At 46.6% G+C, this 23,291-nt stretch overlaps 1 pseudogene; it reads left to right on the top strand.

Moving 5' to 3' along the window:
- Window positions 1–21,199: 21,199 nt before the first annotated feature.
- LOC146989395 (uncharacterized) overlaps window positions 21,200–23,291 on the top strand; it is a 75,034-nt pseudogene continuing 72,942 nt past the window's right edge.

The following is a 23,291-nucleotide window of genomic DNA, read 5'->3' on the forward strand; positions in this document are numbered from 1 at the left end:
ATAATTCATTTTCTGGAGCTTCAGACCATCACCATTGTATAATATACTGTATATAAAACAAATTAAACAAATTTACATAAGCTAATCACTTAGTCTTCTAAGTTAGTTTGCTTTTTGTTGTTGATGGAATATAAAAGACGAGAATAATAGTATGCCATCTTTTTAGGTCTTTTCCAGGATTTTTTCAAAAGGAGGCAACAGGCAAAAGGCGTTTTGCACCATTTAGGACGAAAGAATCTGGGAAGAGCTTTTTGGTGAACTTCTTGAAAAACAATAAGAAAAAACACCAAAAGGAGAAGAGGAACTGCCACTCATGCTGGCTGGCCTTGGAAAACGTTCACTATCCATATCTGAAAACATGACACATTCAGAGGTAGGCTACTACCATTAATTTACTGCCTTGTCTCAAGGCATGTCTCAAGAGAAAAACACCCATCTTAGAATTCATCTTGACACATGATTTAATTAATATTTGCATGATGATATACACAGTAGTTCATAAATATGAGTCATTGCATTAAAGCTTTAACTATTGTTTTGCTTTTGAGTGCATATCCAAGACTGGCAAATACCTGTGGTGGCTGGATGCTGCACAAGTCCACAGGTATGCGTATACACTGGATTAATGTTGTTTCAAAATAATCTATATATGAGTAGTTACTCTATATTCAGGTTTGTTTAGTATCCAAAACTTTTCAATTTTAGGTAGGGGTGGGCGGCGGAGCTTGGTTGTTATCCCTCCAGATCTACATGGATACACTGGCCAGCAGCTAAAAGCAGTGAGCGGGAATGGGAAATAATACACATTGTACATTTCTCCTCTACAAGAAGAACTTGATACAATTCCATTACCACCCGAAGCAAAGGAGTTTGAGAACATGCCCAAAGCCCAGTGTACAACCTGCAAGAAAATGGTTCCTCTTCAGATTCTTCCAGTACACATCAAGGAATGCAAGACAGAATTTGTAGATTTGTCCTCTTCTACCAAAGAGGTATGTCAAAGTTGAGTCTTTTAGGCTTTATTTCACAGCTGTTTATATTGGAAAATGAGATGTTATTCTCTATTATGTTCTAAACAGTTACGTATTATTGTTTTTCTCCCCCAGGAAAGCTGCAACGAAGAACATAAAGATGAATCCCCAGATTCCATTTGCAGTCAGACAGACACACCGCATAGCCTACCGCATCTTTGTAAAGTGGTGTTGGGGCTACCTGGGGGCAAGGTACAGGGAGTCCATCCCATCATGTGTGGTAAAGCGGATCAGGGCTGCCTTCCCAGCTCCTTCAGAGGAAGGCTACACTGGCTTCCAGTTACCGCCAATTCATCCTACTTTTCGTGTGAGCATATGTCTATAATGTCTTATATTTTCATACTTGCTAATAGTCCATGTTAGGTACTACGGTGATGAGAGCATCTACGCTGCACAGCCCTGACAGGAGCAGTGATCTTTGTTTCCTGTCCCATATTATTGGATTAAGTGATGAACCAGGTGTGCGCTGGGTGTGTCCATGGTGTGCCGTACACCGGATTAATGACTTAATCCAACAGTATGAGACAGTAAACAAACATGAGTCATCCAGTTGGGAAGAAGTGGAGTCGGCGTAGAACCTATTATATGTTGGGATGCATCTCCTGTAGAATGTGGTAAGGAATTTTGTTGTTTTTGATGTTTTGTTCAAAGTTACTATATTTAATAAAAAAAATGTAGACATGTACATGCTTGTACAAGCTCAAGTCATCAACTTCTTCCCCCTACTGTCAACTATACCTTACCATGTCACTGTAGTCTACCTACGCTGTTGCCATTGTCCCTGCCATAGGACATCTAGTCAGTTTGCTGGACTGCAGCCATCATAATGATACAATAATCCCTAGGAAATTAGAATGGTTAGCCTTTATCACAGGATACAGAAGTCAGTTTGCTGTACTGCGCTGCTTTCCCCCCATAATGTTCTTTATGTTCCTGAAATTGCACATGAAGACTTATCAAGTTGATTGTAAGCATGGAAATTCAAACAAGAATATGAAATCATTATGGCAATGCAGTATGGATTCACATCCTCACTTTTATAGTCAAAAGAAATACAGGACTTCACAGGTGTATATGTTAATAACATTTAACAGAAAGTTGGACTTTACAAATCATTCAATCAGGGGTTAATACATGAGCAAGAGCATACATGCAAGAGCAAGTTTTGGTGTACAACACCAGTCTGAATGTCAATAAAGTAGTGGAATTTCTACAGGACCAATTCAGAGATTAAAAAGTAAACGATGTCAATATATAGTATCAAAATGATAGTAAAGTGATGGATCATTGCTTACATTGACAATGCCTTTACAATAGCCACATAGCACATTGCATGACATTAAATTCGTTAAAGGGGACCTATTATGCTCCTTTTTGCACAAACTAAAATAGTTCCTGGGTGTCTTAAAGACATGTCTGTGACGTGCTTCGGTTAAAATACCCCAAAGATCAAACATCACAGCACTCTCAAAAACAGGGCTCTGCAAAACGGTCTGTTTCAGTGGCCCCTCCCTTTAAATGCAAATGAACCACTCCCTCAGCATTGCGTTACCATGACAATGTCTACTACTAGTACCTATACTGATTTGGCCAAAATGCAGTATGCAAACAAAAGCTAAATCTGCAGTAGGCAAATTGCCAGATCTCCAGTCTGCATCTGACCAGTCTACATTGTGTAATGAAATGTGCCCATGACCTAGTCTCACCCTAACCAAAGATGGTATAGAGTAGTCTTTGCCATGTAGGCTACTGTAACCATGTAACATGTAATATAACTTAATAAAATACAGTATATTAGAAATATATGCAGACTGGTCAGTTCATTGTAAAACAGTTATTTATTGATGTAAATGTGGTGATTTGTGCACATAGACTACAGAGCTCCGCAGCACTGCTCCTCTCCTCTCCTCCTCACAGCTTCACTTTTCATTCAAACTAATCCAACTGCCACAATTGTAAGATTTCATCAATGAGACCAACATTTATCTCCTTAAAAGAATAACCACACGGCGGTAAACGTCTAAAAAACCTGCGGGTATGTTTATTAGCGATCGTTTTCTCCACCGCGATGACCACGGACGTCCGCCCGGCCGAGGAGGCCTGCAGACGGACGTCTGCCCGGCCAAGGAGGCCTGCAGACGGGCTCTGCCTGTGTGAGGAGCCGCTGCAGCTCCGGAGCTCCGGAGCTCCGGCGGTCCAGCGTTACGTCGGTCCGGCGAACAACGTCGCCGCGGCGGTACGTCGCTGCTCACACAGGTACAGCTTCACTTACATGAAACGTCGGCGTAAACTTCTAAATAAAACTTAGTAAAGTGACGCTACAGCGCTAAAACATGCAGGGAAGAAGCAGGAAGTAGACCGCTCCGCTCTCCGCTGTGACACCAGGCACAACAGAGCAGCATGGGAGGAGGCGGGGCCGGCTGGAGCAGAGACCTCGGCATGACCATGTAGGGGAGTCCGGCACGCCATGACATCAACACGACCTCATGTAAAAAAACAAAAGTCAGTGCAACCGAGTGTAACACTGTGTGCAGAGAAATCCCAATCATCCAGCAGGGTTTACCTCCAAATGCATTAACCTCAGGATATGACACTTCCACGGCCTCTAGAACCATTATCCAACATTTTAAACATATATAAAAGTCTGAAAAGCTGGAAAAGCATAATAGGTCCCCTTTAAAGTCCGTAGCTTCATTCAGGATCAAAACAGCCATGTCTTTAACTATCAGAATTTAAAAAATAGAGTGCCTGCTTCTCAAAAGAGGCAAGAAATCAGTACTGGGCCAGGGGTATGCTGAACTTAATCTTGCCAGTAATATTAATACAGACTATTTGCGGCAGGTGTGGAATAATGTAATCAATCTCAGAAAGAATGGATGAAACAACATGGGCAGAAATTTGGCAACTGGGGAAAGAGATTTCTAGATGTAATAGAACCAGAGAACCCAGTTTAGGATACTGCATCGCCTACAGATCACCCCCCAGTTGAGACATAGGATGAATCTGAGTTTGACAGAAATGTGCTCGAAGTGCCACGTGGAGTGGGGAGTTACAGGTGTTGTATCTGGTCATGTGTTCATATTGAGGAGTACCGGCGCAAATGTTTGTTTGTTTTTGTTTGCTTGTTTGTAATGTGTACAGTTTGTATGTTTATGGAAAAACCATAATAAAACCATTACTCAAAAAAAAAAAAAAAAAAAAAATTAATAGAACATGATCCCACTCGAAGGGTCCAGATTCCCAAGCTTTCTGGCTGAACAGTTATTCCCGCCGGAGCAACTCTTTGGACCTCAGAGGGGGAGGGAGAGAGAAACAGTATGAGTGCTTACGATTCATTAATAGGGAGGGTAAGAGTAGTTGTTTTTTTAATTAAAGTATATTTTTTGGCTTTTCATGCCTTTATTTGATAGGACAGTTGAGAGAGACAGGAAATGGGGAGGCAGAGAGAGGCGGACTGACACGCAGGATAGGGCTGCCCGACGCTGGACTCGAACCGGAGCCGCCTGCAGCGAGGACCATAGCCTTAACACATGGGGCGGGTGCTCTACCAACTGAACTAAATACCACCCCAGGGTAAGAGTAGTTGATAACTACTCACCAGTGTAGCTTCCCAGTCGAGAGACATGGTTATCTGCTTCATCATGAGTAAAGAGTCCCAGCTATGTTCTGTAGCATTACTCACCAACAAGAGAAGCGATTAAAAGAAAGCTTGCCAGAGTCATTGTATAATAGTGTCTGATGCTGGCCTGGAGGCGGCTATCCCCGCTCCCCCCCCGGCCTGTTGAACCAAGCGGGGCCCCCCAGTGCCAGCCGGGTGCCCCAGAAAGGGTTGCCAGATGCAGCAGGTGAGGGGCTGACCAGGTCAGGGCTAACAGGCTCAGGAACTGGCTGGGAGGCAGAGGAGACAGGCATGGACAAAAAAGTCATTCACCTATCCAGGGAGTTGTTGCCTTACCCAGGGCTGAGAAGACACCTCCTGGCGAGCCTTTAATAAAACCTGTCTCCTTTCTTCACAGGAGGATGCATGTTTAAAGGGATAGTAGCATTTTTTAAAAGTGGGGTTGTATGATCTACAAATAGCCCCTAAGTACTTTAATTGCAGTAGCAGACTCTCTGCACTCCTCCCGTTAGCAACGCCAGCCCATAGCCCTGCCCAGAGATTTACAACATACAGTGTTGTGAACAGACCCAAAGAAACAGTCTATTTTCGTGGCCTAAAAGAGGTTTTACCTGAAAAAAAATACACAGTTCCATTGTTCGCTATAATATAATTTTTTCCAGCCCCTCAAAGTGCAGGAAAAACACTGTTTTTATTTTGACCTAACCAACTGCTGATCGGCGGGCGCTAACCCTGGGCGGAGGAATATGTGAGTTGGTTAGGTCCAAATAAAAACTGCGTTTTTCCTGCACTTTGAAGGGCTGGAAAAAATTATATTATAGCGAACAATGGAACTGTGTATTTTTTTTCACGAAAAACCTCTTTTAGGCCGTGAAAATAGGCCGTTTCTTTGGGTCCATTTACATGTTGTTTGTATGTTGTAAATCTCTGGGCAGGGCTATGGGCTGGCGTTGCTAACGGGAAGAGTGTGAGAGTCTTCTACTGCAATTAAAGTACTTACGGGCTATTTGTAGATCATACAACCCCACTTTAAAAAAATGCTACTATCCCTTTAAAGTCATTTCGGAGGCATACCAGGGAATAGATCACCCTAGACGTCTGCTGGGTCCATGAATGGTCCGATCATACTGTCAGGGTTGAGGGAGGAAGGACCCAAACGCAGACAGCCAGGATACCAGTTTCAGTTACACAAAAGAGGTTCTATGTCATCCCTCCTGACCGCCAGAGGCGGTGCTTCAAGCACTGGATATTTCCGTCTCGCGCATGCACGGTCGAGTACCTATACCAACAAAGTCACCTGTGACCCTCACGTGACCCGAGGTGATAAGTTCCGGTGTCACCTGAGGATCGATTCCTTTTCATCTTCTCGCTTGCACGTGAGGTCGTAGTCTGTGGAGCACCGCTTCTTTTTTCCTCGTCCCCGGTAGCCTCGCGTCCTGGTAGGTCGGAGCTGCGGACTGGTCGTTCGCCCTCCAGAGGCTGGGACTGTGTCGATGTCGTTGGTGCTCTGAAGAGACAAGGTAGAAGGAATTTAATTCTGAATTACGCAGCGGAGCTGTAGATTTTGGTTGGGGCCGCTTACGGCGTTAGCATCGCAGCCCCGTATTAGCTGTCGCTTTCAGTTATCTTTTTTCCCCTCTTTTTTTTTTCGCCGTCCCGGTTAACACGGGTAGCGGCGTTTACGCTCTCGCCCGTTTGCCGTGGTTTTGCTTGTTTAGCCGTTATCGTTGTCGCAGTTTTTACTGTCGTTTTGAGTTAGACCGGCCGCAGTGATCCCGCTCACGCCGTGTCCGTTATTGGTTGTTGGGGCTAGCAGCAGTGTTTCCGCTCAGGCTAGCGGCGGAGACTCCCGGTGAAGGCTGCGTGTCCGCACCCTCTCCCGGTAGGGTCGCCCCTGTAGCGCCGAGATGGCGCATGTGTGTGCGGATTGCATGGCTCCTCTGGAATTGGAGGACGGCCATGACCGCTGCCCCCCCTGTCTTGGCGTGGACCATTTGAAGGAGGCCCTATCGGAGGATCCCTGCATGAACTGCAGATGCATGCCGTGGGCGCTGCGTGTGGCCAGGCTGAAGGAGGTGGAGCGGCAGCCAGATGAGGATTCGCTGGAGCGGGATGCGCTCCCGGCCGCGCAGCCCAGCGGGGTTAAGCGCCCAGCAGCCGATGGCGGGAAGAGGCCGGCAAAGAAGAGGGCCACGGGGGGCAGGCTCGCAGCCCAGGTGCAGCACCTGTCAGCGGAGCTGCATCAGGTCAAGGAGATGCTGATGGCGCTCCAGCCGGCCCGTGCACTGGAGCTGCCGGTGGAGCAGGGGTTTGCGGAGGAAGACGCGATCTCCATCGCGGCATCAGCGAACCTGTTTGGAGATCCGTACGAGGATGCGCCGTCCCCAGCATCAGAGCCGGGTTCGCTGGTCTCCTCTCGGGACTCATCTCGGGAGACGGAGGATACCTCCATGGGGGCCATTGTTAAAGGGGCCCTGGCACGCCTCCAACTGGACGTGCCGCAGGAGAGCCCAGCTGTCGCCAGTGTATTCTTCAGACGACAGCAGGCTCCGTCCACGTTTGCGGTCCCCCCATCTGCGGACTACGTCAAGGAGCTGCATGCCTGCTGGAGGGACTCAAAGGCACTCTCCCACTCCACCTCGGACGGCCGAGCACTCGCGGCCATGCAGGATGCAGCTAAGTATGGGCTGGGGCGAATGCCGGTGGTGGAGCCAGCCATCGCGTCCCTCATTGTGGCTCCGGAAGAGACGCTCCGCCAGGACGCCAGGTGTCCGCGGCCCCAGTGTCGGGTCACGGACGACCTGCTGGTCAAAGCCTACGAGGCCGGAGCGCGGATGGGTCGTATCGGGAATTCCCTTTCGCACATTATGCTGGCGCTCTCCACGTCCTTCCAACAGGGGACTCCCGACGCCCTCGTGTCAAACTTTAGCGATGCGTCGCTACACGCCTTCGCCCTAATGACCAGAGAGCTCGGGCGAATGATGTCCACCTTAGTCCAGGCCCGTCGCCAGGTGTGGCTGGCACAGTCCCCACTAACGGACACGTGTAGGAGGGTTCTCCGGTCAGTGCCTGTGGAGCCGGGGGAGCTGTTTGGGCCGGCGGCCATGGAGGCCCTGGAGCGGACGGCACAGGCAGGGCAGACCCGGCAGCAGCTGGCGGGGCTGCATCGGAGCGCAGCAGCCTCAGGCAGACCGAGACCAGCTACGCCAGCCCACCACCATCGCCCTCGTCCTTCGGCGAGCTCGGGCAACCGCCAGCCAGACCCGTGGCAGCCATTTCGAGCCTTTCGTGTCCCTGAGGGCCCGCCCCCGGGACCACACAGGGGCTCCAGGTCCGGCCCCCGTCCTCCTAGGGGTGGGGGCCGCAACAAACGTTGACTCCCCAGGGCCGGCGGTCGGCTGCTTCTCCCGGCGGCAGCTCAATTACTGGGCTGCGTGCACGCCGGACCCCTGGGTAATCGCCACCCTTACCCAGGGGTACAAGTTGCAGTTCGGCCGCCGGCCTCCAACCAACGGCCGGGTCCGCTGGACCATCATCCGGGACCCGGCCAAGGGCGCAATCGTACGGGTGGATCCAGATCAACAGCCGGGGGGCTTTTATTCCAACTATTTCCTGGTGCCCAAGAAGGATGGGGGGTTTCGGCCGATCCTCGACCTTCGGCTGCTCAACAGGTATCTCAAGGTCCTACCTTTCCGCATGGTCACCGCGGCAGAGGTGGTCAGGGTGATGGCCCTCGGGGAGTGGTGTACGCTGGTGGACCTCAGGGACGCGTACTTCCACGTGCCCATCGCACCTCAGCACCAACAGTTCCTGAGGTTCGCCTTCCAAGGGCAGCACTATCAGTTTCGAGTGCTGCCCTTCGGACTGTCCTTCTCCCCGAGGGTCTTCTTCAGGTGTGTGGCTGCAGCCCTCGCACCGCTCCAGGCGGAGGGGCTGAAAATACTACCGTACTTAGACGACTGGCTGCTGTGCGCACCATCTCGGCAACAGGCGGTACGGTGGACAGACCAGCTGCTGGACCACGTGGCCCGTCTGGGGCTGCGGGTAAACGTGAAGAAGAGCCAGCTGGAGCCCTCACAGTCTGTCGTCTACCTCGGGATGGAGCTCAACACCATCAGCATGAGAGCCCGTCTATCCTCCCAAAGGGTAAGCAGCATTTTGAACTCTCTCCTATCTTTCAGGAAGGGCAGGGTGGTCACTTACCTTCAGGTGTTGCAGCTGGTGGGCAAACTGACATCAGCCGCGGCAGTAGTCCCGCTGGGCCTGCTGAAGCTGCGCCCCCTTCAGAGGTGGATGAACACCTTACACCTCGACGCCAGGCGCCACAGGCTAAGGAAAGTCAGGGTGTCGGGGGCTTGTGTCCGAGCCCTGGCGCCATGGACCCAAGCGACTTTCTTGTCTGTAGGGGTGCCGATGGGATCCATCCCCTCCCGCAGGGAGGTCGTGACGGTCGATGCTTGTCCCAGAGGCTGGGGGGGCGGTCTGGCAGAGGAGAACCGCACAGGGGCAGTGGTCTCCCCGGGACAGCGCCCTCCACATCAATGTGTTGGAACTGCGGGCCATAAGGATGGCCCTGGAGCATTTTGGGTCCTCCCTGAGGGGGAGACATGTTTTGGTTCGTTCGGACAACACGTCGGCAGTGGCACAGGTGAATCACCAGGGGGAAACCAGGTCGGCACGGTTGCTGCAGGAGGCAACGGAGCTGTTGACATGGGCAGCTCCCCGCCTGGCTGGGCTGAGAGCCATGTACCTGCCGGGGGAACAGAACCCCGTGGCAGACTTCCTTTCCCGCCACAAGCCCCCGCCGGGCGAGTGGCGGCTTCATCCAGAGGTGGTGAACGAGGTGTGGAGGCACTTCGGTCAGGCAGAGGTGGACCTCTTTGCCTCCGAGGAGTCGACTCACTGTCTCCAATGGTTCTCCTGGACGGAGGGGTCCAGCCCTCTCGGACAGGACGCCCTGGCTCACGATTGGCCGAGGAGTCTGCTGTATGCCTTCCCCCCGCTTCCGCTGATTTGGCCAACATTGCTGAGGGTCCTTCGGCAGGGTGACCGGCTGCTGCTGGTGGCCCCCTGCTGGCCGGGGAGGACTTGGTTTCCACTGCTGCGCAGGCTCTGCTGCAGCTCGCCATGGTGCCTCCCCGACAGGAAGGATCTCCTGTCTCAGCTGGGGGGTCAGATCTGGCACCGAGAACCGGCCCGCCTGAACCTGTGGGTGTGGCCTCTGCAGGGCCCGACCCACACCTGCTAGGATGCAGTGACTCTGTTCGGAGGACGATTCTGAACGCCAGAGCTCTGTCCACTAGAGTCCAGTATGAGTGCCGGTGGCAGATGTTCTCCAGGTGGTGCGCGGACAGGCAGGTGGATCCGCTGTGCTGTTCAGTGACTGTTATTTTGGAGTTTTTACAATTTCTGTTTGACAGGGGACGCTCCCCCTCCACCCTGATGGTGTTCGTGGCAGCTATTTCGAGCAGACACATTCAGGTGGATGGTGGCACAGTGGGGTCCCACAGGTTGGTCTCGAGGTTCCTCAGGGGGGCCCTGAGGATGCGACCGCCCTCGGTTAGGAGGGCCCCGTTGTGGGATTTGCCCCTGGTGTTAGAGGCTTTGTGTCGGTCTCCCTTTGAGCCCCTGGCCCAGGTGGACCTCAAGTGGCTGTCGATGAAGGTGGCTTTTCTCCTTGCAGTGGTCTCTGCGAAGCGTGTGGGGGAACTGCACGCTTTGTCAGTGAGTGAGAGTTGCCTGAGGTGGACTCCAGATGGTTCAGGAGTGACGTTGTGGCCGAACCCGGTGTTCCTCCCCAAAGTGCTGACAGCCACCTACGTGAACCAGCCCATTCACTTGATGCGCTTTGACGTGGTGGAGGGAGGGTCTCCGCTTCTGTGCCCGGTGCGAGCTCTGCGGGCCTACATCGACGCCACCGCCAGTCTGAGACAGGGCGAGCAGCTGTTTGTGTGTCATGGCGGTCCGAGGAGGGGCGGGGCCCTGTCGAAGCAGCGACTGTCCCACTGGATCGTTGACACCATTGATCACAGTTACAGGTCTAGTGCACGCCAGCCGCCGGTGGGGCTGCGGGGCCACTCCACGAGGGGTGTGGCAGCATCATGGGCCGCCCTGCGAGGGGTGCCCCTGGGTGAGATCTGTGCTGCGGCTTCCTGGTCGGCCCCCAGCACCTTTGCCCGGTTCTATCGGGTCAACGTGGCGGCCCCCTCTCCTTTGGGGGCGGTTTTGCAGTCCGCATCATCTGCGCCGGGCTCCTGAGGTGAGTTGGGGCGTTCCTCGTGACTCTGTTGGTATGGGTCATCCAGTGCTTGAAGCACCGCCTCTGGCGGTCAGGAGGGATAACATAGAACGAAAGTTACGGAGGTAACTACGGTTCTATGAATCCTGGATGACCGCCAGAGCACCTGGTCACTCAGAATCTTGGTGTGTTCGCGAGAAGATTTCAGTGGAATCGATCCTCCGGTGACACCGGAACTTATCACCTTGGGTCACGTGAGGGTCACAGGTGACTTTGTTGGTATAGGTACTCGACCATGCATGCGCAAGACGGAAATATCCAGTGCTTGAAGCACCGCCTCTGGCGGTCATCCGGGACTCATAGAACCGTAGTTACCTCCGTAACTTTCGTTTATTTCACTCACAAATCCACGGGGAAACACAGGAGCACAGGGAGTAAGAAACACAGGTCATGAACGCAGACAATGCGACACAGACAAAGGGAGACATTGAGGCTAAATACACAAGGAATAACACAGGTGGTGCAATCAAGACAGGTGAAACACATTAGGTAATCAAACAGGCGGGAAACTTAAACGGAAGACAGGACTAAAGCCCTATTCGCACAGGATTAGTTTTACCTGAGGACCTCTGGTAATTTGTAATAATTGCGGAGGACGTCTGTGATCCTAATCCCGTGCGAAAGCGCCATGTCAGTAATTTGTAAAGTAAAAATTCCCCCGCAAATGACCTACTATATTTCACCAAAGACCGACGTCCCGTGGTAAAACTAGTCCCGTGTGAATCTGCATCTCAGTAATTGAGGGGCATTTTTTGTTTTTGTTGTTTTTATTGCGCACCTTTTCTACTTCTTCCCCGGTTGAAACCATACTGTGGTGGCAAAAAATGTTGTTCCTTCAATAAAGTATTTAAAAAAGGATGACTGAACACGTCAGCTGTCTTTCTTGAGTTTTAATAAAAGGCATTCATGAATGGAGTCACACAAACACAATCGAACAGGAGTACAGTCAGTGAGTGAGTGCCCTAAAGACGTTCTCAGGGCGCTATCTTTATAGTTCCCAAAACACATTGAACAGCAGACAAAATATATGGCACTGGTAGCTGTGCCTGGCTTCACCGCCAGGACACAACTCCCCTTGTAAATGAACACAGAGCACTGGTCTGACCTTTAACCTGCTCTGTGTGGATTCAGTGATTTGTGTCTGGTGAATGTCATACAGGTATCAATCATCAAAGGGATTAGCTGAGTACCACTTTCCACAAGGTGAAAGGAAGTTCACTTAGTTAACATGGTTATACAACCCTCGTAAAGCATACAATGGGTTACACCAAAATTTCCCATTACAATACTGTACGGGTTGAAACATGGAGGCTGCGGTGGAAATTATGAGCTGCATTTTCGAAGGCGTTTTAGGTGCAAACATCGGCTCGTATCGGTGCTGGAGACCCATTCGAAAAAAGAGCAGGCTCCGTTCCATCAAAAGAGCGAAATTTCTGAGGATATTGACACGCGGGTTTTTAATAGGCCATGACGGCTCGTTATTGCGACAACACAGTTGCAAAGTCATGTTGCTGCTTTGACATTTTATTTACATTTGCTTCAGACGTCCCCAGATAATACTAATCCCGTGCGAATAGAGCTTAAAACATGGACTTCAAAATAAAACAGGAACATAACATAAGACAAAGACCATGACACAGGAAGACAGGACACAGAACTTCAAAATAAAACAGTAACTAAACTTAACCAAACAGGGGGACACACAGGGCGTGACACTGAGTGTTCTATAAAATGCCATGATTGGGTGCACTGTTTTTTTGTTATCGCATTATTGTCAGTGTTTGTGCATTGGGCATGGAATGGCTGCTGTTGTTATTGTACATACATCCCCAAGAATGGGAAATGCGTGTGTTTGGGCGCAAAACGTAAGATGATGCTATGGAAAGCTTCAGTGGCAGAGGTCTGAAATCGAGGGCTCAGGTGTTCGATGTCCTTTAGCAGTTGTTTTGCCTGCATTATGTCACAGAGCCTCTCAGACGCCTTGGTATCTGTGAAGTAGATCAGAAGAAGCAAAGACAATACAAGGAGTTTGAGAATTTTGGATTGTTGGAGTAAGCAGAAGTATATAAAAAGGAAAAGATAGAAGAAATTATAGCTGCTGCACAGCAATGGTCGGGGCTGGGCAATTTTTTTATAGACAAAATTAGGCAATTTTAAAGTGAAAGTTGCAAAGCCGTAGCTCATATGGTTGATCTGTTATGAATTTATTTTCAAAGTTTTGAAATTTAGATACATACAACACTTTCACTATTGTCTTGTGTTATCATTTTGATTTGATTGATTGTCATCACTATCACCCCTGCTGGGGGCTTGAACCCACAACCTCTGGCCTCTGGCACTAACAACCAGCTCCTAACTCAATGAGCTAATTGTCTGGAACTGGTCAGTGGATTTCCTTGGAAAAAGAAGAAGATTAACGAAACTGATACGGTCAATGGTTGGTGTGGGCAAATTTTTTTTTCCTTTTTAAATTTAAAGGGATAGTTCACCCAAATTTGAAATTTCACTCATTATCTACTCACCCTCATGTCGACTAAGGGCTGGGAGAAGTTTCAGAGTTATCCGTGGCTTCTCTGAGTTACAGGGGGTCTCGGCGTAGCAGTGCATGTCCATATGACGGTTGCAAATGGATACCAACTGTCTTCGTAACAAAAAGACACACCAAAAAATATCCAAATACCTCCATGCTGCCCGAAAAAAATTAAATAAGTCTATATTTCAAGCTTGTTTTGTAGCGGAAGCTTCTTGAAGCTCCTCTTCCCGGTTCGTCAAATTTGGACGAACTGGGAAGAAGACAGACCCTGGTTCGTCCAAATTTGATTAGTCAGTTCAATTTCTCTGTTAAATAAACTGTTGTTACTTTTTTTTTTGTTTATTTATTTATATTTAAGGAGGACAGTGCACATTAATGAACATTAATAAAGGTAAAGGTGCCAGTGTTAGCCAAAGGCTAATTTCCGACTGTAGTCGTAGGTGTTAAAAGCCATTAAAATGAACAACAAGGACATAGGGAACATAATTCATAAAAGCAGGAAAACATAAGAAACACACAAATCAGCACACAAATTGGAACGTATCCAAACAGAAACCAACAGACAATAAAACTACAAAAAGAGACAATTAACATGACACTACTATAAAAAACAAAACAGCAAACAAAACAAAAAACAGGATGTATAGTACAATTAAATAAATTTAGGTGAGATGAACTGGTTACGATGGATAAAATGGATGGAGATGCAGCAATGCAAAGACCAGAACAGGGTTTCTTGATGGAGTTGTGCTAAGATGGATTGAGAACACAACGAAGCCAAACAACGGAACCAAATATAATACAGTGTAATGAAGTGCTACAATGATCATGTAAATTGGGCGAGATAAAAACTGTCAGGGATGGATAGATGAAATGGGGGTGCAGCAATGCAAGAACCAGAGCAGCCAACAAGCGTGTGAACAGCAGTTTTGTGGCTCCTGATGATCCTGTTCACTTGATGCTGGAGTTAAAACTCCCACTGTTGTTTCCTCTCTACAGACAGAGTCCATGTTAAGTGAAGTGGGAACATGTTGATGGGAGGAGCTGATCTTCCTTCTGACATCAACAGCAGCTCTGACACTTTGTCCATGCTCATCACAAACACAAGACGACTGGTCAAACCACAAGGAAGTTTTTCAAGGAAAACAGAGATTACAAGATAATTATTTTTTATTTAGTTGTGGTGGAAAATTGCTGCCATTGGTATTCTCCTTGAAATAAGTGGTAACATAGTCTTTGAAATGTTGTAGTAAAATCTTGTAGCAATCCTGTTAACTCCATTAGTGGAGACATACTGACTACAATAAACCTGGGGCAGAGGAAGGACACTAGGATGACCCACGTACAACCTTGTATACTAACTGATCTAGGTTGTAAATTCCTATAGGTACAACAACAACAACTGGGGGAGACATTTGTTGAGTAACACATCTGTTGACTTGGTTTATTGTCTGGGAATGAAGTAACCAGAGTCATTTTAGTTTAGTTTAAGTTTATTTCGGACATGTTAAAAGAAATAAAACATAATACAGAAATGGACAGACAGAACATATAAAAACTTTGCAAAGACAACATATGAACAAAAAATATACAGTATATATAAAAAAATAAAATAAAATAATTGAAAATAAAGGTAATTTGATTTTTTGTTTGTTTGTTTCATATCCGAAAAGGAGTGGGAAGAAGTAAAACGTATTTACTCCCACCCCTTATTCATAAATTATCTATCAAGTTATCTAGTCATTATTACTTAAATTTATCTATCAAGTTATCTAGTCATTATAATCTATACAGTAAGTTAATTTATGAAGTTATTTAAATTGATTTATTTTATATTTATATTTATATACATATAGATTTATTCTAACATATGATTACTAATCTTTATCTCTCTATATAGTCATATACATATAAAAACATATACAAACACATTCATACATACAAAGACAAACTGAAAGTAACATGAACCGAGCAACAAATAAACTAAGTCGGTAAATAATACCCAAATAAATAATAATAATAAGCACCTTGTGGTTGTCAGACACCCTCATTTCTGTACATACTGAAAATAATTTCTTTGTATGTCATAAAGTGGGGTATCAGAAGGGACTGCAATCCCTGTTCTTGGGGCACTACTCTGGAGAATAAACCTGGGGCTACCTCTCCTGTCTTGTTCTTTGACTCGCCACCGACAGAACCGAAATTTCCACGACATATTATTTATTTGTAATTTCTTCTGCACCAATCTACATAAAAAGAGTAAATATTGTTGCCCCATGCAACAAGTGTCATAACCACAGTGAATTATAAAGTAGCATAACGAATTATTCAAATATACTAATAAATAAAAACAACAACAAAACAATAGTACATAAGCAAAACTAAACAAAAAAGAAACACAAAGCTGGAGCCTTAGCACAGTGCTGTGACTGCTGACGTCACGTTAAGTATAGACCAGAGCGGCATTTTTATGCAAATGAGGATGACTGATGCATCCTGGGTAACTTAGGGGCAGCGCCCGGCATCCCTCCATTGAAAAGTTCAGCCTAACTGGCTTGACAAACTAACTAACAAAAAGTTGGCTATTAACAGGCTATTTACAGACAACACTGAGCCAAAACCTCCCCGACCAAATACGTGTAGATGTCTGGGTAAGAAATTTCTGGCCACTTTGTGGGGTCATTGATCACTGTGGGAGGCTAAATGAGCATACTGGTAGATTAATTAATTGTAATTTTTCAAGATAGTGTGAACGGTGGGTTTCAAAGAGGGTGTCAAAATAATTATGAGACATAGCCTAGTGCTACAAAAGAAACAAAAAATTAAACATTCAAATTGATTGTTAGTTAGTCTACGCTCCATCAAAACACAAAAAGCCACTGAGTGCAATTTAAAAATGCGGGGTGCTGCCTCTAAATTACCCAGGATGCATCAGTCATTCTCATTTGCATAAAAATGCCGCTCTGGTCTATCGCCAGGGCTGAGGCGGTACCAAAGACTATCAGGTAGGAGGGGCTGGAGGAGAAGGGGATAAAAGCGAGTAGAGCTGTGCTGGACCGTACTGAGCTAGTGGAAAAGCACCAAGAAGAGGTCCTGTCTGACCAGGACCAGGATGAAGGAGGAGAACCTCAACCAGGACTACAACAACATCATGATGAAGGAGGAGAACCAGGATCCGGATCTGTTTGGGCAGACTGGGACTACAGGGGAGGAGCAGGACGCGGTCCACCAGGACAACGAGCCCCCCGGTCCGTCCGGTTCCAGTCCACAGGTCTGTGTTTCTGTTTTGAGTGGGAGCCAGTCAAGAGATGAAGCTAACAGCTCTTACATGTTGTATATTTTGTGGTTCACTAAAAAGTCTACAACCTACCCTTCCTACTTTATGTCTGCTCTAGCGCTGTTACGTCACTTTATTAAGTTTTAACATTTTTTCATGTGAGAAAGAAACTGTTTAACTTCTTGAGCGTTTTATTGTCAGTATAATATATATATATATATATATATATATATATATATATATATATAGAGTTATAACAGGGGAAACAGTAACTTTTTGAGCCGTTGTTTTATAAACGCCCTCATTCCCATCACTGCTCAGTTTCAAGTACCCTATACTGGAAATAATTCTGCTTGTAAGAATTCTAGTGTTTTTATAGTGTTTTCCTACTTTTGTTGTTGTTTTTTCATCACATTGGCACTTTAAGCAAGTGTGCAGCTATGGATGTTCACTTTGTGACTTTTGTAGTTTGTGCCTTGCTGTTTTTGGAAATATTTGGTGTGGCTGTGGGAAACACACTCAACCATGGCTCCCCATTCAACCACGGCTCTATTGTTTACACCCGGGATCAGCAGTTAGCCCTGCGTCACACACCCCTTCTCTACGGAAGAGGAAACAAGGATGCAGATCGGGAGTGAAGCGCAGGGAGCGGAAAAGACTGTATAAACCATGTTAACCGTCCGTCATCATGGGAAACATAAGATCTCTCCCCAACAAGATGGAAGAGCTAACGGCTGTTAGCGGTTAGCATGCAGCCATACTACCTCCCGAGGACGTTTTCACATGTGATCGCTGTGACTGTTTACATCCCCAGATCAGATCCACATCGTCTCTCAGCTCCAAAACCAGCACCCCCAATCCCTCCTCCTCATCTCTGGTGACTTCAATCATGCTTCCCTGTCCCACCTTCACCCAGTAAATGGAATTCCACACCAGAGACAATAAAACCTTGGACCCCCTGTATGCAAACATCAAGGATGCATACACTTCATCCCCCCTCCCCCCGCTGGGTCGCTCTGATCACAACCCCATCCATCAGGTCGCAGACTACACCCCTGTCGCAGACTACACCCCTGTGGTGAATAAACAACGACCTGTGAAGAGGCCTGTGAAGTAGGCTAGTGGACTGAGCAGAGCAATGCTGAGCTCAGAGACTGCTTCCAGACAACCAGGGACCAGTCCCAGCCTGGTCAGATGCTACATGAACTGATGAAGCCTCTTGGATGAGAGGTGAAACGTCTTCCTAGACAAAGTCCAAGTCCAGTTGCGTTTGATTTAAATTTCTTTGGGGATGACGATGACCTGGACAAATGAGAATATTCACAGGCCCTTCCAGACAACACATTGGGATGCACTCTGTAGCCCCCACAACAGTGACATCGACAGCATGACCGACTGCATCACGGACTATATTAACTTATGTGTGGAGAACACTGTGCCTTCCAAGATTGTACAGTGTAGGGCTGTCCCAAACGATTATTTTTCTCCCGATTAATCTATCGACTATTTTTTAGATTAGTCGATTCGTCTAACGATTAATTTTTTGACTCATCTAACGATTATTTTTTGGTTGACGATTAGTCATTTACAAAAAAACATTTCTGAACACTTCTCTTATTTAAATTATTCAGATATTCTTTCTGGTGTGCATTCCTCTTCATAATCTTTTTTTTTTTGGAGGGGAAAAACTGTGCCACATCAGTTTGCTTTAACCTGGAAAACAGACAGATAAAGCAGAGTGCACACTGAAATATTAGCACAATGATTTTGAATAGGCACATTTATTTAGTATAGTCATGGAGGAGCAGTGTTTCCTCTAGGATTGTTTAAGCCGGGGTGCAGGACATCTCCCTCACATACGATCTGCATGCTGTGCTGCATCTGGGTGCACACAGAGCAGCAGCGGAGTGGATAAAAAAAATAAAAAAAAGACAACACAAGGACGTGTTTACATCTATGGATACATAAAGCAGCGGAACCAGTGTTTCCCACAGGTTTGCAAGGAGACTGGCGGGTGGTCTGATTGTCCGACGAAGGAGGGGGGGGGCGGGGAATCCGCGATCGGACCGTATGAGTTTCGTTTTTACCGCGCACTGACATGCATGCGCCCTTCGCTCTGTGTGTGTGTGTGTGTGAGAGAGAGAGATAGAGAGAGAGAGAGCGTCAATAACGGCGAAAGAGCGGAGATGAATGAACGGAACGATGTTGCAGCTTCAGGTGCTGGTTCATGGCCGTGGTGCTGCTGTGGTACAGCATGTGTTTTTCTGCTGCACGTGTCAGTCTATGGTTCACAACCCAACAGTGTGTTGTACCTGTCGACGTATTTTCGTCATCGACCTAATCGGAAACAACTCGACGGTATGTTGCACGTGTCGACCTATTTACGCCATCGACGTAATCGATTAGGTCGATTAATCGGGACAGCCCTAATACAGTGCTTTCCCAACAACAAACCCTGGGTGACCTCTGAGATAAAGGCCCTGCTGAACGAGAAGACCGTTCATCCCGACCGTTGTCAGGCTCTACAACACCTGTAGTCAGGGGGCAAACCCTAAGAGTGCGAACTATGCTCACGCTTCTGGGTAAAGTTTGGCAACCTTATTTTTTTGTTAGAAGGAACCCCTAGGAGGAATAATAGGGGTGTTGTCATCTTGGATTTTTTTGCTGGTGACCACTGGAGGCGCTATAACATTCAAATACTCAATTCATGCATATGGTCACAATAATGGTCAAAATGTACAGTTTATATGCATAATTTTCAATGTTCAAGATTTTATATTTAGGGAAATGGATAAAACACCAATTGAAAAAGCAATTTTTAATTGTATTGCTATATTTTGGCCAATATTGGTTAAAAATATGACTTTTTGACATACACATAATAAGCATCTTTTTTTTTGCAATTATAATATTCAAGATTCTAGTAATGGGATGTTATGCTAATTTAAGATGAGGGTCTTCCGAAATTTAGCAGCAGCCCCCCCCCCTTCTGGAGCTAGTGCTCTGCACCATGCTTTTGCCATCAGTTTCACTTTCTGTGCTTGATTGAACATACAGTGTCTCACAAAAGTGAGTACACCTCTGACATTTTTTAAAATATTCTATTATATCTTTTCATGGGACAACACTAAAGATATGACACTTTGATACAATGTAAAGTAGTCATTGTCCAGCTTGTATAACTGTAAATTTGCTGTCTCCACAAAATAACTCAACACACAGCCATTAATGTCTGAACCGCTGGCAACAAAAGTGAGTACAGCCCTAAGTGAAAATTGTGCCCAAAGTGTCATTTTTTGTGTGGCTACCATTTTTTTTCCAGCACTGCCTCAACTGTCTCGGACATGGAGTTCACTAGAGCTTCACAGGTTGCCACTGGAAACCTCTTCCACTCCTCCATGATGACATCACGAGGTTAGACACCTGGTGCTCCTCCACCTTCCATTTGAGGATGTCCCACAGATGATCAGTAGGGTTTAGGTCTGGAGACATGTTGGACAGTCCATCACCTTCACCCTCAGTGTCTTTAGCAAGGCAGTGGTCGTCTTGGAGGTGTGTTTGGGGCCATAATCATGTTGGACTACTGCCCTGGGCCCAGTTTCTGAAGGGAGGGGGTCTGCTCTGCTTCAGTATGTGACAGTAGGGTTAGAGGACAGGCAGACCCCCCACCCTGTCATCCTGTGTAGCATTGCTGCAGAGGATGAAGGGGTGGGGGGTCTGCTTGTCAGTGCTCAGACCATACGCTGCACACTGCATCCAGTTGGTGTGCATGACTGTCGTCCCAGAATGAAGCCTCTTCTAAAGATGATGCACAAGAAAGCCCACAAAGTTTTCTGAAGACAGGCAGACTGTCACAGTACGTTGGCGTTCATGGTTTCCTCAATGATCTGTAGCTCCCCAGTGCTAGCAGCTCCCATGCAGCCCCAAACCATGACACTCCCACCACCATGCTTGACCGAAGACACACTTGTCCCTGTACTCCTCACCTGGTTGCTACCACACACGCTTGACACCATCTGAACCAGATAAGTTTGGCTTGGTCTCATCAGACCACAGGACATGGTTCCAGTAATCCATGTCCCCAGTCTGCCTGTCTTCAGAAAACTTTGTGGGCTTTCTTGTGCATCATCTTTAGAAGAGGCTTCATTCTGGGACGACAGTCATGCACACCAACTGGATGCAGTGTGCAGCGTATGGTCTGAGCACTGACAAGCAGACCCCCCACCCCTTCATCCTCTGCAGCAATGCTACAGAGGATGACAGGGTGGGGGGTCTGCCTGTCCTCTAACCCTACTGTCACATACTGAAGCAGAGCAGACCCCCTCCCTTCAGAAACTGGGCCCAGGGCCGTAGTCCAACATGATTATGGCCCCAAACACACCTCCAAGACGACCACTGCCTTGCTAAAGACACTGAGGGTAGAGGTGATGGACTGTCCAACATGTCTCCAGACCTAAACCCTTCTGATCATCTGTGGGACATCCTCAAATGGAAGGTGGAGGAGCGCAAGGTGTCTAACCTCCACCAGCTCTGTGACATCATTATGGAGGAGTGGAAGAGGTTTCCCGGAGGCAATATTTTTTTTTCCCAGCATGGCCACGCCAAGACCCGCCTTACTAGGTCTCTGATTGGCTTATCACGATGCCCTCTACTCTGCCGGTTGGGTTTAGGCATGAAGAAGGTTAGGTTAAGGTTAGGGTAAGATGCTGGTAGGCTAGCCTTGCAGAGGTCAGCCAATCAGAGGTGGAGTAAGGCGGGTCTTGGCGTGGCTATGCTGGGGGAAAAAATATCGTTTCCAGGAGCAACCTGTGAAGCTCTAGTGAACTCCATGTCCAAGACAGTTGAGGCAGTGCTGGAAAAAAAAATGGTAGCCACACAAAAAATGCTGCTAAATTTGGGAAGACCCTCATCTTAAATTAGCATAACATCCCATTACTAGAATCTTGAACATTATAATTGCAAAAAAAGATGCTTATTATGTGTATGTCAAAAACGCCTATTAAAAAAGTCATATTTTTGAACCAATATTGGCCAAAATATAGCAATACTATTAAAAATTGCTTTTTCAATTGGTGTTTTATCCATTTCCCTAAATATAAAATCTTGAACATTGAAAATTATGCATATAAACTGTGCATTTTGACCATTATTGTGACCATATGCATGAATTGAGTATTTGAATGTTATAGCGCCTCCAGTGGTCACCAGCAAAAAAATCCAAGGTGACAACACCCCTATTATTCCTCCTAGGGGTTCCTTCTAACAAAAACATAAGGTTGCCAAACTTTACCCAGACATGTGAGCAAAAGTCTTAACGGAGGCTCTTTTCTAAATTTGCCCCTTGACTACTGCACCAACTGAATCATGTTGTAGTCACTTTACCCCTGTAATACTATTTATTTCTATATTATAGTCACTTACATAATATTAGTGTAATATAGCAGTATACTATATTTATATCATTGTCACTTAGGTTGTAATATTTTTACACTTTAATCACTTTACCTATCAATAATTTTATATCAGGCCACCTTATATCCTTTTATCCTCAGTGCTTGTTTTTGCACATTGCCTGGTTGAAGGTTGATTTGTTTTATTAGGGGCCGGGCAGCATCAGCTGCCACGACCCTATTGTTTTTCCCAGTGTTCTTCTTTCTTCTTTCTTCTTCCTAGGAAGTCCTACTTCCCATGCATAATCAGTGAAAAAAACAATAAGCGTTTAAATTTAAAGATTTCTACCAAAGCAACGGTACATGCTAAAGTTCTGAAACTTCACCAAAATGTCGCCCCAATACTGCTGAAACTTTTGTCAACTTAAACTCATTACAAATTATGAAGTCCATCACTCTCTTTTTTTCAATAACTGTAAAACTTATAAAATCTCCTCCCACAATTTTTACTCGATTGACAAGAAACTTGCTAGAGAGCATCTTCAGACTGTCCTCCACAAACGATCCACACAGATTTTTGATTTATCGAAAATTTTTCTAGAACGTTTTGAATTCTGCTCTCATGGGAACAACTGCAGTCAATGTAAGAGTGACATTTTTAAACATCAGATTTTCTCTTATGAAGCAAAACACTTAGAGTTAAAAACAAATCACCAACATTTCCATGGTGTCTAGATGCAATTTATGTTTTATCAGATTTTTGTTTAGATAATACAATTTGTGACATTTTGACAATTTTAAAATCTGCTACGACAACTGCTACGACAGATGCTGCCCGGTCGGTGACTCCCTGAGTCTATTTGAGAAGCAACACGTCTCTCTTCAAGACAATTAGCTCAGTGAGATAGGTGCTGGTTCTTGGTGTCAAAGGTTGTGGGTTGAAGTCCCAGTAAGGGTAACACATGAGGACAGATGTCCTCAATTCTAGTGTCACAGCATGCCTTTAACACTAGAACCGCCGACATTCCAACACCCCCTAGAACCGCCGAGGGGGTCATTTTTACCCCCTCCTCCACTCCGTCATCAATCACAAGGATATTCGATTCGATTCCTGCCTCAGACATGACACATCATTGCTTGACT

This window comes from Trachurus japonicus, chromosome 3 (genome assembly GCF_045865225.1).
Source record: "Trachurus japonicus isolate A0001 chromosome 3, Traja_1.0".
NCBI classification, from domain to species: domain Eukaryota; kingdom Metazoa; phylum Chordata; class Actinopteri; order Carangiformes; family Carangidae; genus Trachurus; species Trachurus japonicus.